Source organism: Gopherus evgoodei, chromosome 6 (assembly GCF_007399415.2).
Source record: "Gopherus evgoodei ecotype Sinaloan lineage chromosome 6, rGopEvg1_v1.p, whole genome shotgun sequence".
Taxonomy (NCBI): Eukaryota; Metazoa; Chordata; order Testudines; family Testudinidae; genus Gopherus; species Gopherus evgoodei.
In genome coordinates this window covers 58479600-58493796 of record NC_044327.1, presented here as the reverse complement: position 1 = coordinate 58493796, position 14197 = coordinate 58479600, and the positions used below count along the sequence as shown (strand labels likewise).

The 14197-nt window shown below is 43.1% G+C and overlaps 1 protein-coding gene across 7 annotated transcripts in view; it reads left to right on the top strand.

Annotated features, from left to right (window-relative positions):
- Window positions 1-14197, top strand: part of CSNK1G3 (casein kinase 1 gamma 3) — a 140919-nt gene that overhangs the window by 109817 nt on the left and 16905 nt on the right. The gene's annotated exons all lie outside the window — the stretch shown is intronic.

Genomic DNA, 14197 nt, shown 5'->3' with positions numbered 1-14197 from the left:
ACCTCCTATCCACCACTAACTCCAGGCAGCAGTAGGGGACCCTAACTTACGGCATAGTCTGCACCTTTCCAGTGCTCAGAGTAAAAGACTTTTCCAGTGCAGCCAGCACCGCGTGCTGTGATGGACCCAGCAAAGGCTCCCTATGAGGGCAAGCCAGCTGTGAAAGCTTCCCAGATGGCAAGTGAATGCCGCCAGTCTCTGGAGCCAAGGCAGAGCTCTGTCGCCACATGCCAGTCTCTGTGTCAGCTCAGGTTGCCTCGGTTCGCTGGCACCGCGCTCCCAGTCTCTGCCCTCTTGTCGAGACTCACTCACAGGGAGGCGCTGGTCACCGTAGGCTGGCACTGGTCTTCCTCCTGCCAACCCTTTCTATGACGTCAATCGCTATCACCTAGATCCTAGGAATGTTCCCTAACACAGTGCTGTTCCCCCTGCTCCCAGTATTGGTCCGCCTACTCAAGTTGCCGTTCACCCATGTGGCAGCTGCCAGACTCAGGCGTTGATGGCCCTGCTGTGGTCACTGGAGGCAGGATTCTTCCAGCATGGAGGGGAAGTTCAGCTCCTTGCCAAAACAACAGCATGGTGACTGGGCTCCTGAGGCAGCATCCATCTCCGTGATGCCATCCTGGCAGCAGGCTAGTGGCCAGCAATTATGCCAATGCCCCCTTCACACCAATTTCAGTTGCTGCATCAAACATCAGTGCGCAAAGTGCAAATGGACACTGTGGTGGGTGGAAGGGCAGATGCCCACTCCAAAACCCTCTTCCCCCCGGAGGATGATGCCCCAGGCCCTCTCCTGATCCAGATGAGGCTGTGGCGGGACCCTCTCACATTAGCTCACCGGACGATTTTAAGAGGCACCAACCCCTGCTCCAAAGGATGGCCATAACTTAAGCCTAGAGGTGGAAGAGATGGTGGAACAATCAGACACTTAGTTTAACATGCTTGTGATGGGTTGGGCCCCCCTTCTGAGGTGCCACCTGTGGTGCTGGGGTCCCACGGAGCCTGTCCATTCCACCAGTCTGGGTTCCTTCACCCTGTCCTTCTGCACATACACATGCAGGTAGGGACGCACCCAGCTGTAGAATCACATAGTCTGCAATCGTAACTGTTGTTCTTCAACATGTGTTGCTCTTGTTCATTCCATTACTCACCCACCTACCCCTCTGTTGGAGTTGCTGGCAAGAAGGAATTGAGAGGGCATAGTGCCGGTGGCACCTGATATACGAATGCATGAGCTCAGCACTCCAGAGGGTGCCACAGCTGACCCTGCAGATACTGTTAAGACAAAAGTCTCTGACAACTGTGCGCATGGCACACACACACCTAGAATGGAATGGACATGAGCAACACATCTCAAAGAACAATAGTTATGTAAAGTAGGTAATCATTTTTCATATTGCACGAAATTTTTCTCTTCCAGAATATCTATTGATAGAGAATTTTTAATTATTTCAATTTTTTTTAAACAGGAGCATGCAGCCAGCAAGAATTCTATAAACTACAGCTTCCCTAACTTAATCTGAAATAAAAATTTTCTGCAGAGTGAATGGTGACAGCTGAATTTTAGCAGGAAAGTAAATTAATGAGTCAGCAGTGATACTTGAAATCAGCTGTATGTTGAATCATCAGTTTAAATATAGGTTGCTATATTTTGTCTGCAGAAAATCTTCATTTTAGTTTGCATTAGAGTGCCAAGTGCAGTAAGAAACTTCTCTGTTCCTTTGAGATTCCTGATTGATTACTGTGTTACGTCTCAGCCACACAACAGCCCACTGTGATCACATTAATGTTAAGTAACACCGGATTATTTCAGAGAAGCGAAGGATTTTTCCTTCATGGTTCACTTCACGTTAAAGACGGCTAGTAATTTGATCTATGAAGGAAAAATCCTTTGCTTCTCTGAAATAATCCTGTCTATATGTGAAAAGGCTGAATCCATGACAGTTGGTTTTCTTAGTTTTTATAACTTCATTAGTGGAAAGCAACCTACTGTACATTGTTTCAGTTCATTAGTTAACCTCCTATGTCCTTGCTTCATAAAAGTTTATGTCAGTTCCCGAAAATGTCAGCTGAATAGCTGATTGATTGATTGTTTCCTTCTCGTCTTGGATTACTAACACTTTATGCACTTGTAAAGACCTTATTGAGCTGTTCGTGATTTTTTTGTTCATCATTCATTATTGTCCAGTTAGCCAAAAGACCTGCTTCTTGCTGATGGAATTTCATTACATGTAAGAACATAAGAGTAGCTGGACTGCGTCATGCCAGTGGTCTGTCTAATCCAGTATCCTGTCTCCCAACAGTGATTAGTTCCTGATGCTTTAAAGGGAATGAACAGAATAGACAATAATCAAGTGATCCATCCCCTTGTCCATATCCCAGCATCTGGCAGTTAGAGGCCTACAGACACCCAGCACATGGGGTTGCATCGCTGACCATCTTGACTAATAGCAATTGATGAACCTCTCCTTCATGAACTTATTTAATTCTTTGTTTGAATCCAGTTGTAGTTTTGGCCTCACAACATTGCCTGGCAATGAGTTCCACAGGTTGACTGTGCTTGTATGAAGTACTTCCTTTTGTTTGTTTCAAACCTGCTGCCTGTTACTTTCATTGGGTGGCCCCCCTGGTTCTTATGTGAAGTGGGTAAATAACACTTCACTTTCTCAACACCATGATTTTGTAGACCTGTATCATATCCACCCTTAGTCATCTTTTTTTCGAAACTGAATAGTCCTAGTCTTTTAAACTCTCCTCATATGGAAGCTGTTCCATATACCTATTTTGTTGCCCTTCTCTTTACCTTTTCCATTTCTAATATCTTTTCTGAGATGGGGCAACCACAACTAAGTGGAGTATTCCAGGTGTGGTCATACCATGAATTTATATAGTGGCATTAGGATATTTTCTGACTTATTATCTATCCCTTTCCTAATGGTTCCTAACGTTGTTAGCTTTTTTTGACTGCTGTTGTTTTGAGAGAACTAGCCACAAAGACTATAAGGTCTCTTTTTCTGAGTGGTAACAGTTAATTTAGACCCCTATCATTTTGTATGTATAGCTGGGATTGTTTTCTAATGTGCATTACTTTGCATTTATCAACACTGAATTTCATCTGCCATTTTGTTGCCTAATGACCCAGTACTCTGTAAATCTTCACAGTCTGCTTTGGACTTAACTATCTTGAGTAATTTCGTATCATCTGCAAACTTTGCCACTTCACTGTTTACTCCTTTTTCCAGATCATTTGTGAACAGATACAAAGGAAAAGAAAGGGTGCTAAAGGAGTTCCAAGAGTGCTAAAGGAGTTGGCGGATGTGATTACAGAGCCATTGGCCATTATCTTTGAAAACTCATGGTGATCCGGGGAGGTCCCGGATGACTGGAAAAAGGCTAATGTAGTTCCTATCTTTAAAAAAAGGGAAGAAGGAGGATCTGGGGAACTACAGGCCAGTCAGCCTCACCTAGTCCCTGGAAAAATCATGAAGCATGTCCTCAAAGAGTCAATTCTGAAGCAGTTAGAGGAGAGGAAAGTGATCAGGAACAGTCAGCATGGATTCACCAAGGGCAAGTCATGCCTGACTAACCTAATTGCCTTCTATGAGGAGATAACTGGGTCTATGAAGAGATAACGAGGGGAAAGCAGTGGATGTGTTATTCCTTGACTTTAGCAAAGCTTTTGATACTGTCTCCCACAGTATTCTTGCCAGCAAGTTAAAGAAGTATGGGCTCGATGAATGGACTATAAGGTTGATAGAAAGCTGGCTAGATTGTCGGGCTTAACAGGTAGTGATCAATGGCTCCCTGTTTAGCTGGCAGCTGGTTTAAAGCGGAGTACCCCAAGAGTTGGTCCTGGGGCCGATTTTGTTCAATATCTTCATTAATGATCTGGAGGATGGCGTGGACTGCACTCTCAGCAAGTTTTCAGAGGACACTAAACTGAGAGGAGTGGTAGATACCCTGGAGGGTAGGGAAGGATACAGAGAGATCTAGACAAATTAGAGGATTGGGCCAAAAGAAACCTGATGAGGTTCAGCAAGGACAAGTGCAGAGTTCTGCACTTAGGACAGAAGAATCCCATTCACTGTTACAAACTAGGGACCGAATGGCTACGAAGCAGTTCTGCAGAAAAGAGTTTAGGGGTTACAGTGGCCGAGAAGCTGGATATGAGTCAACAGTGTGTCCTTGTTGCCAAGAAGGCTAATGGCATTTTGGGCTGTATAAGTAGGGGCATTGTCAGCAAATAGAGAGACATGATCATTCCCCTCTATTCAACATTGGTGAGGCCTCATCTGGAGTACTGTATCCAGTTTTGGGCCCCACACTACAAGAAAGATGTGGAAAAATTGGAGAGAGTCCAGTGGAAGACAACAAAAATGATTAGGGGGCTGGAGCACATGACTTATGAGGAGAGGCTGAGGGAACTGGGATTGTTTAGTCTGCAGAAGAAAAGAATGATAGCTGCTTTCAACTACCTGAAAGGGGGTTCCAAAGAGGATGGATCTAGACTGTTCTCAGTGATACCAGATGACAGAACAAGGAGTAATGGTATCAAGTTGCAGTAAGGGAGGTTTAGGTAGGATATTAGGACAAACTTTTTCACTAGGAGGGTGGTGAAGCACTGCAATGGGTTACCTAGGGAGGTGGTGGAATCTCCTTCCTTAAAGGTTTTTAAGGTCAGGCTTGAAAAAGCCTTGGCTGGGATGATTTAGGTGGGAACTGGTCCTGCTTTGAGGTTGGACTAGATGACCTTCTGAGGTCCTTGCAACCCTGATATTCTATTCTATGATTCTGTGTTGAACAGCACTGATCCCAGTACAGATCTATTTATCTCTCCATTCTGAAAACTAACCATTTATTCCTAACCTTTGATTCCTTTCTTTTAATCAGTTAGTGACCTATGAGAGGACCTTCCCTACTATCCCATGACTGACTGCTTGCTTTGCTAAAGAGCCTTTGGTGAGGGACCTTTCTGAAAATCCAAGTACACTGTATCAGCTGGATCACCCTTGCCCACATGTTTGTTAACCCCCCTCAAAGCATTTTAACAGATTGTTGAGGCATATTTTTCCTTTACAAAGGCCGTGTTGACTTTTCCTCAACAAATCATGTTCTTCTGTATGTCTAATAATTCTGTTCTTTACTATAGTTTCTTTACTATCAGTTTAGGTGATACTGAAGTTACGCTTACTGGGCTGTAATTGCTAGGGTCGCCTCTAAAGACTTTTTTATTTAAATTGGAATCACATTAGCTATCCTCCAGTCATTTGGTACAGAAGCTGATTTAGGTGATAAGTTACATACCATAGATAGTAGTTTTGCAATTTCATATTTGAGTTCCTTCAGAACTTTTGGGTGAATAACATCTGGTCCTCTTGACTTATTACTGTTTACTTTATTCCAATACCTCCTCAACTGGCCCCTCAATCTGGGAGAGATCCTCAGATTTGTCACCTAAAAAGAATGGCTCAGGTATGGGAATCTTCCTCATCTTCTGCAGCGAAGATGAATGCAAAGAGTTCATTTAGCCTCTCCACAACGACCATGTCTTCCTTGAGTGCTTGTTTAGCACCCTGATTGTCCAATAGACACACTGATTGTTTGGTAGGCTTCCTGCTTCTTGTGTACTTAAAATATTTTTTGTTGTTAATTTTTTATTCTTTTGCTAGTTCGTCTTCAAATTCTTTTTTGGCCTGCCAAATTATATTTTCAGAATATTTTTCCAACCAATGTTGTTTTGCAGAGCTTCAAAATCTGCTCCTGTTTGTCCTAGTATTTTACTACAGGCTGGACTTTGAAGAGAATACGAAGAGAAAAGGTTCCCTACCCCTTTTTTCTTCCTCCATTTTTTTTACTAGGAGGACCACTAAAAAGGGAGCAGGGATAAAGGATTGGGTTCAAGAGTCCAAAATTTGGAAGGTCTGGAAAGAGTTTAGGGAGTAAAAGCATTTTTGAAAGTTTATATAACTGATGTAATAGGAATAAGTATTTTCTCAGTTGCAAGATGCTAATATTTCAAGGGGGAGAGCTATTAGCATGTTAGCTATACTGTACTAACTTCCCCAGATTTTTACAAATTCAAAAGCTTCTACATGAACTATTACTTTGTCTCCTTGGATCGCAGAATTAGTTTTGAATTGATGTGTATTGAGTGAGACATAATGAGTTATGATGCCACTAATGAATTGCTCAGGTAAATAGACTGACTTCAGTAATGAACTTTTTAGACAAGAGAATGCAGTGTTTCTTATATTTGCAGTTAAACAAGGGATTGCTTGCTATGTTTCCCTGTCTTTCATAATTGTTTATTGTGGTGCTGAACACACAAATCTGTCAATGGTTTTGTGAGGCTTTTTTCCCTTAACTTAGAACATCTCAAAGAGAAAATGTTATCAAACCATATGGTAAAATGAAAGCCTAGGATTGGCCTGAAGATGTGCTGCCTTTTGGAGGATCAGTATTCAGGACTAAACTTGATCTCTCATCCATTGTAGGGGGGTAATGGAAGTTTGGTGGAAGTCTAGAGGAGTCAGTGCTTAGCCTAATGTTGTGATTATGTACATAATAATTATGCTTATTAAGTAGCTCATTAATTTGTTCCATATGTCCTCTGATGTGTAGAATCAATGCAGAACATGGAGATTAAAACATGATAAACATCTGATGTTAGTTTTGATAGTTGTGTAAGTCTTATTGTGAGGATTCACAGAGCTGCAATGTTTGAATATCCTACAAAGCTGTATTATACCTTAAGTCATGTAATCCTCTGTCAATCTTTTACCGGAATATAGCTCTAAAAAGTTCTCTTAATGTCTTAGTTCTGGTAATATTAGGCCATACGTAGCCACATGGGTTAGAGGAAAACCAGCACCATTTAATCAGAGATGTATGTGCCCCCATTCTATGCTCTTATTTTTAATTTAAAACCCTTCATAATGCTAGAAATAGGTTCATTTTGAAGAATTTCGATCTAAATTAAGGATAGGGATGAGATTTTGCCAGGGTATTAAATGCTTAGCTTGGGCCATGTACCATATCTTATAGGAGTTTCATAAGTGAGGGTATCTGGAAGACAATGGCCCATTTTTACTTATAGGTGAGTAGTTTGAATTCATTTTAGCTATCCATCTCGACACCACATTTGATTTCAAACCTTACTTTAAGGTTTTGGTAAAAGTCATCGTGGTAGACCAAAACTATATAGCTGTTGATGAAAATCTTTAATGTTTTGCTGGAATACATCAAGCTGCAACATGTGTATCCATGTTTATGGGTACAGAGGTATCCTAATTTTCTAAAATAAATAAATGATTGTGCTGTTTTTATGCAAATTATTCAGGAAAACCGTGGACTTTTTTGTAAATGGAGTAGTGATATTAAGCTGCAGTGGGTTAGGTTTCTGTATATAGTTTTTTAGTAGTATTTCCACCTAAAGGGTTAGATCAGGGGTCAGCAACCTTTCAGAAGTGGTGTGCCGAGTTTTCATTTATTCACTTTAATTTAAGGTTTTGCATGCCAGTAATACATTTTAACGTTTTTTAGAAGGTCTCTTTCTATAAGTCTATATATTATATAACTAAACTATTGTTGTATGTAAAGTAAACAAGGTTTTCAAAATGTTTAGGAAGCTTCATTTAAAATTAAATTAAAGTGCTGATCTTACGCCACTGGCCTGGGGTTCCATTCACCTAGGCCAGCAGTGGGCTGAGCGGGGCCTGTGGCCAGGACCCCGGCTGGCAAGGGGACGGCAACCAGAACCCTCAACCAGCAGTGGGCTGAGTGGGACCGGCAGGCGGGACCCCAGACCAACAGTGGGCTGAGCGGCTCAGCCCACTGCCGGTCTGGGGTTCTGTCCGCTGGCTCCTGACAGCCAGGGTCCTGGCTGCTGGCCCTTTCAGCCCACTGCTGGTCTGGAGTCCTGGCCCTGCCCACACAGTGGGTACCTACCTTCTTCCTGGTTTTAGCTCATTGTCTTCCTCTCTCTGCACTGAGCACAGGGCTGGGGATGAAGGAGCAGGTTGGGGTGTAGGGTCTGGCCAGGACCTAGAATGACGGAGGGGCTCAGGTTTGGGGCAGGAGGTTTGGGTGTGGAGCGCTTACCTGTTGTGAGGGGTGCAGGTGGGAATGTGGGGAGGGGAGTGCAAGAGCTTCCGTTTGGTGCTCAGGGTGGGGGTGAAGATGTGGGGGGTGCAAGAGTCAGGGCATGGGTTGCATGTGTGTTCTCAATCCCAGTCTGCTAGTTCATGGTCTAACCAAAACTCTTGTGGGAAGGTTTACGATGACTTAGAGCTCCAGGAAATATTCCATTCCCTGCCATAAAACCATGCCAGAGAGTTCTCATATCTTATGATCTCCCGAACGGGAAGGATCCTCTCCTGCTTCTGGACCAAGTCCTCAGGGATTCACTGTCCTGAATTTGGTCTGGTGAAGACGCTCAAGAAAATAATCACAAAAGAGGCTATTCTAGTCTTGGAAATAGCCCTGTGCCTACTCTCTTTCCACAAGTACAACAAGGAAATTGTTGGGGAAACCTTGAAAAAGTTGCATGCCTTCCCTGCTTTAGGTCAATGTACTCTCTTTGCCATCTGCTCAAGAACAGGATCACTGCATAACTGAAAGATGAGAAACTTTTCAGGAGACCTTTGATCAAACTCTTGAGAGGCTTCAAATGGGAAAGAACATCCTGCCAGAGCACAAGAAATCCTTCTTTGCTCATTAGTATTCAAACCCTGCCGGGTTCTTTGTTAAATACTGCTACCAGAGATTTTGGAGCCCCTGCCAGGCAAGAGCCTCTAAGAACACATCCAACTGGCAGGAACCAGCCCGTGGAGAGTTTTTGATGCCATGGAAGCAAACCTTCCTTTTTCCTCTTCCTTTTTTCAGGGCACTAGGCTGCCCTTTTCTGCTGGCAAAGTAGAGCAGATCAAAATCACTACCAAGTATTCTTTGATTTTCACCAGGATGTTTTGTCTGCGTTCCCTCATTTTTTTCCTGTCTCCATATCTTATTAGTCAGAGAGGCAGGAAGAAGTAGGGCAGACTGTAATTTTCTGGCTGTGAAAGTTGTTTTGAGTGCTATAGCACGAATGCTTTGAAGAGGTTGACTCTGTTTGCTTTGCTAAAGAGATAAAGGAAATCTGTTCAGTTTTGGTCATGATATCCCAAAGCCTGAATTACTAATTACGGAAAATTAAAGGTAGACAAGTGATAGCAGCAATAGAATTTAGCAACTTACTTCTCTCCATCTAAAAGTTGCCTGCCTGCATATACTCATCATACAATTACATTAAAAAAATTTGGGTTGTGCATTTTCAAACCTAATTTTATCCTTTGTCCTTGTTGGCTACCAGAGTTTCACATCTTAACACATCTCCAACATATGGCAGTTAACAAGGTAGTTACCTTAGCAATTCAGATCAGGAAGTCAAATGGATTTAGCACATGCTGGGCATTGTCATCATTCATAGATGTGGTCCTATGGGCTAGAAAATCCACTTGTTCCTTGATTCAGCTTCTTTTGGCTTTGTGGACCTCACTTGAGGGAGAGTTGCAGGCCAAAATCATACTATTTCTGCAAGTCCAGCACTTGTGTTGTGGAAGGACCGCTACACATCTCTGTGTCTTTCCTCAAGTCTATTCCTCAAGCCTAGCAGGTGGTTAGCTCCCTGTGTCCTGTCTCAGCCCAAGGATCTTGATCCATCGGAGAGATCCCTTTTACTCTTCAAGCTGTGGACAGTGAGATTGGTCCTCCTAATCTTCAGGTCACATGTAACAAACCAGAGGTGGTTGTTTAAGCAACACAAGGTTTATGTCATAAATCCACTTGCAGGGTGACAGGTTAGCATGAAAATCACTTCAGAGATCTCAGGTGGTACTGACCTGGTCAGGATGTTCAATCTTCCAAAGGACTGGCTGAGCCATAAGTCTCTTCTCCCAGGGAAATGGGAGCTAAGCCACAGAGATTCTTGCAAGTGTTCAGGTAAACTGACATCAGATCTGTTTGTAACTACCCAGAATGCCAAGCTTCATGGCTTTGCAGTCTCAACAAAGAGGAAGAGATGTGATGTACACCTTTGCTATCTCTTAGCAAAGGTCTTTAATTCCATGATTACACCTCTACCTCGATAGAACGCTGTCCTTGGGAGCCAAAAAATCTTATCAGTGAAACCGCTTTATATCTAATGTGATATGATCCGCTGGAGCATGCAGCTCTGGCCCCCCTGGAGTGCTGCTTTACTGTGTTATATCCAAATTTGTGTTATATCAGGTGATGTTATATCGGGGTAGAGGTGTATATACTTGTTTTTTTTCCAATAGGACCCCTGCCTCATTCAGTGCACAGGATGGATGGTCTTCACTGATTGGGTAGCTGTTCAATATTTTATTTTATCCTCATTGTTCAATATATGGCTCTGTGCCCTATTTAACACACACCTCCAAACTTTGTATGGAATACAGAATTATTAGTTTCCTCCTGAGTTTTTATGTGATGCTTATCACTGTAGCAACAAAGAGCTTCTGATGTACTTAAAAAACATTTTGTTATTACCTTTTGACTTTTTGGCTAGCTGTTCTTTAAACTCCTTTTTGGCTTTTCTTATTACATTTTTACACTTAATTTGGCAGTGTTTATGCTCCTTTCTATTTATCTCACTAGGATTTAACTTCTACTTTTTAAAAGCAGCACAGAATCTTGTGGCACCTTATAGACTAACGGACGTATTGGAGCATGTTATGCATCCGACAAAGTGAGTATTCACCCATGAAAGCTCATGCTCCAATACGTCCGTTAGTCTATAAGGTGCCACCAGACTCTTAGTCTGGATCTGTAAAAGCAGCAAACACGGCTACCCCTCTGACACTTTTTAAAAGATGCCTTTTTATCTCTCACTGCTTCTTTTACATGGCTGTTAAGCCACGGTGGCTCTTTTTTTAGTTCTTTTACTGTGTTTTTTAATTTGGGGTATACATTTAAGTTAGCCCTCTGTTGTAGTGTTTTTGAAAAGTGTCCATGCAGCTTGCAGGGATTTCACTGTAGTCACTGTGCCTTTTAATTTCTGTTTGACTAACCTCCTCATTTTTGCATAGTTTCCCCTTCTGAAATGAAATGCCACAATGTTGGGCTGTTGAGGTGTTCTTCCCACCACAGGAATGTTAAATGTTATATTATGGTCACTATTTCCAAGCGGTCCTGTTATAGTTATCTCTTGGACCAGATCCTGAACTCCATTCAGGACTAAATCGAGAATTTCCTTTCCCCTTCTGGGTTTCTTTACCAGCTGCTCCAAGAAGCAGTCATTTAAAGTATCGAGAAAGTTTGTCTCTCTCTTTTGTCCTGAGGTGACAGGTACCCAGTCAATATGGGGTTAATTGAAGTCTCCCACTATTATTGAGTTCTTTATTTTGATAGCCTCTCTAATCTCCCTTAGCATTTCATAGTCACTATCATTGTCCTGGTCAGGTGGTCAATAATAGATCCCTACTGTTATATTCTTATTAGATCATGGAATTACTACCCATAGAGATTCTATGGAACATGTGGATTCATTTAAGATTTTTACTTCATTTGATTCTACATTATCTTTCACATATAGTGCCATTGCTTCCCTTCCCCACCCCCAGCCCTCCGCACAGCCTGTTCTGTCTTTCTGCTATATTTTGTACCCCGGAATTATTGTATCCCATTGATTGTCCTCACTCCACCAGGTTTCTGTGTTGCCAATTGTATCAATATCCTCCTTTAACATGAGGTACTCTAGTTCACCCATCTTATTATTTAGACTTCTAGCATTTGTGTACAAGCACTTTAAAAACTTGTCACTGTTTATTCATCTGCCCTTTTCTGATGTGTCAGATTCTTTTTTATATGAATGTTTCTCGTCTGATCTGGCCCATACTTTATCCTCTTCCATTCTGTCCTCCTGACTAAAACCTAGAGAATCTCTATCAATAGTCTCTCCTCTAAGAGAAGTCTCTGTCTGATCCATGTGCTCCTCTGCAGCAATCAGCTTTCCCCCATCTTAGTTTAAAAACTGCTCTGCAGCCTTTTTAATGTTAAGTGCCAGCAGTCTGGATCCACTTTGGTTTAGATGGAGCCCATCCTTCCTGTATAGGCTCCCCCTATCCCAAAAGTTTCCCCAGTTCCTAATAAATCTAAACCCCTTCCCACTACACCATCGTCTCATACATGCATTGAGACTCTGAAGCTCTACCTGCCTACCTGGCCCTGCTCGTGGAACTGGGAGCGTTTCTGAGAATGCCACCATAGAGATCCTGGATTTCAGTCTCTTTCCTAGCAGCCTAAATTTGGCCTCCAGGACGTCTCCCCTACCCTTCCCTATGTCATTGGTACCTACATATACCACGACCACCGGCTCCTCCCCAGCACTACACACAAGTGTATCTAGATGCCTCGAGAGATCCGCAATCTTTGCACCAGGCAGGCAGGTCGGTCACTATGCGGTTCTCCCAGTCATCATGAACCCAGCTATCTATGTTTCTAATGATCAAATCTCCCATTACTAACACCTGCCTTTTCCTAATGCCTGGAGTTCCTTCAACTGGAAAGGTAACCTCAGTGCGAGAGGATACCCCAAAATCATCTGGAAGGAAGTTCCTAACTATGGGAAGGTTTCCCTCTGCTTCCCTTTGCAGATGGAATCTTAGGAGAATTTTGCTGCTCAGTCCTGTACTGAGTCTGTGCAGACTTTAGGTTCCAGAGGCTTATTAAACTGAATGTGGGTGGATTTTCACAAAGACAACAAAAGGCACCTCTGACCCCCAAGTGGCTCCCTTGCCAAATTTCAAATTCCCACCACTAAGTATGGAGGTTCTAGAGTGTCTCAATTACATAGTTGTAAGATTTATTTATTTATTTTTACAAAGTTGTAAGCAACTAGTTATAATGAAAAATGCTAGACAACTTCAAGTAACACTACTATCTCTTCCTATCATATACCTGTAGTTTTATACAATGGCTAATTTCAGAGTTCTCAGGTTTTTGAGTTAGTGTTCTAAGCTCAAGAAACTTTGACTGAGGATCAGAGGCTGTTTGTAGGAGAGTGGTCTGTTAGGCAACTAACTAGGAGTGGAGCAAACCATAACAAGGTGATTAGGAACAGCAGCCCAGATTCTAGACTGACAGCTTTCTTTGGAGAAAGTCATTTGACTAAGTGAGACCAAAACCTCCGTTTTTCAAAATTGTACCCCACTTCTGAGACAGCTGCATTCTTGGCCAACACAGTATACAGCTAAAGCTAACAAATTTACAACATTTTCATATTAGATATTGATGAGTGCATGAGGAAAAACGGAATGAAAAAGTACAGGAATGCCCTACTGAGGAAAAGTAATATTCTCTTTCACCCTCTAGTCATCTATATGGGATGCTTGTTGTCAGGAGCCCATATGCCATGGCAATAGGTGCTGTGGAAATAGTACTCCGGAGGGATTCTGCACTACTGCGTGTGTGCATAATTAAAGAGCCACACATATTTTTAATATTTTGTGTGGGGAAAAAAAGCTGCCAAATTGTTGCTGCAATTCCAGTTTTTGCCCACCAGAGGGGGCTGTGGTGCAAGAACAGCAGCAGCTCCCAGCAGAAAATAATTTCTTCAGTTACAACTTTTGCCCACCAGCTCCCAACCATCTAGGAAAGAGAGAGAGCCTGCCTTCTTTGCAGCGCCTGTCAGGCCAGCTCAGGAGACAGATAGCGTGGGGTGCTGGGGGGGTGTCAGTCAGGGGCTCATAAGGGCTAGTGGAGGAGGACAGACTGGGGCAGGGTCTGAATGGGAGTGGAGTGACAGGGCCCGGGGGGAGCACATGGTGATGGGGGAGGAGGTGCAGAGCTACTTGGGGACAGAGGGTGGCTGAGGGGGACATGGAAACGGGGAGGAATTACAGGAAAACATCAGGACGGGGTGGCTGAGTGGTGGCACAGAGATGTGAGTATGGCAGAGGGAGTCAGACAGGGACATAGTCACATAGGGACTCCAAGTATACAGAGTTACATAGGGACAGGAGGAAGGGGTGCAGGGCACATGGGGACGGGGGGCAGATGTTCCTGACTGAATGGGAGAGGCTGGGGTCAGTGAGGGTCTTCATAGAGGAAGCTCCCTAATAATCCCTCCCTGCCCCCCCCCCAAAACCTGTTCCATACTTTTCCCACCCATAGCCAACAACCCCCCAAGTTCACACCC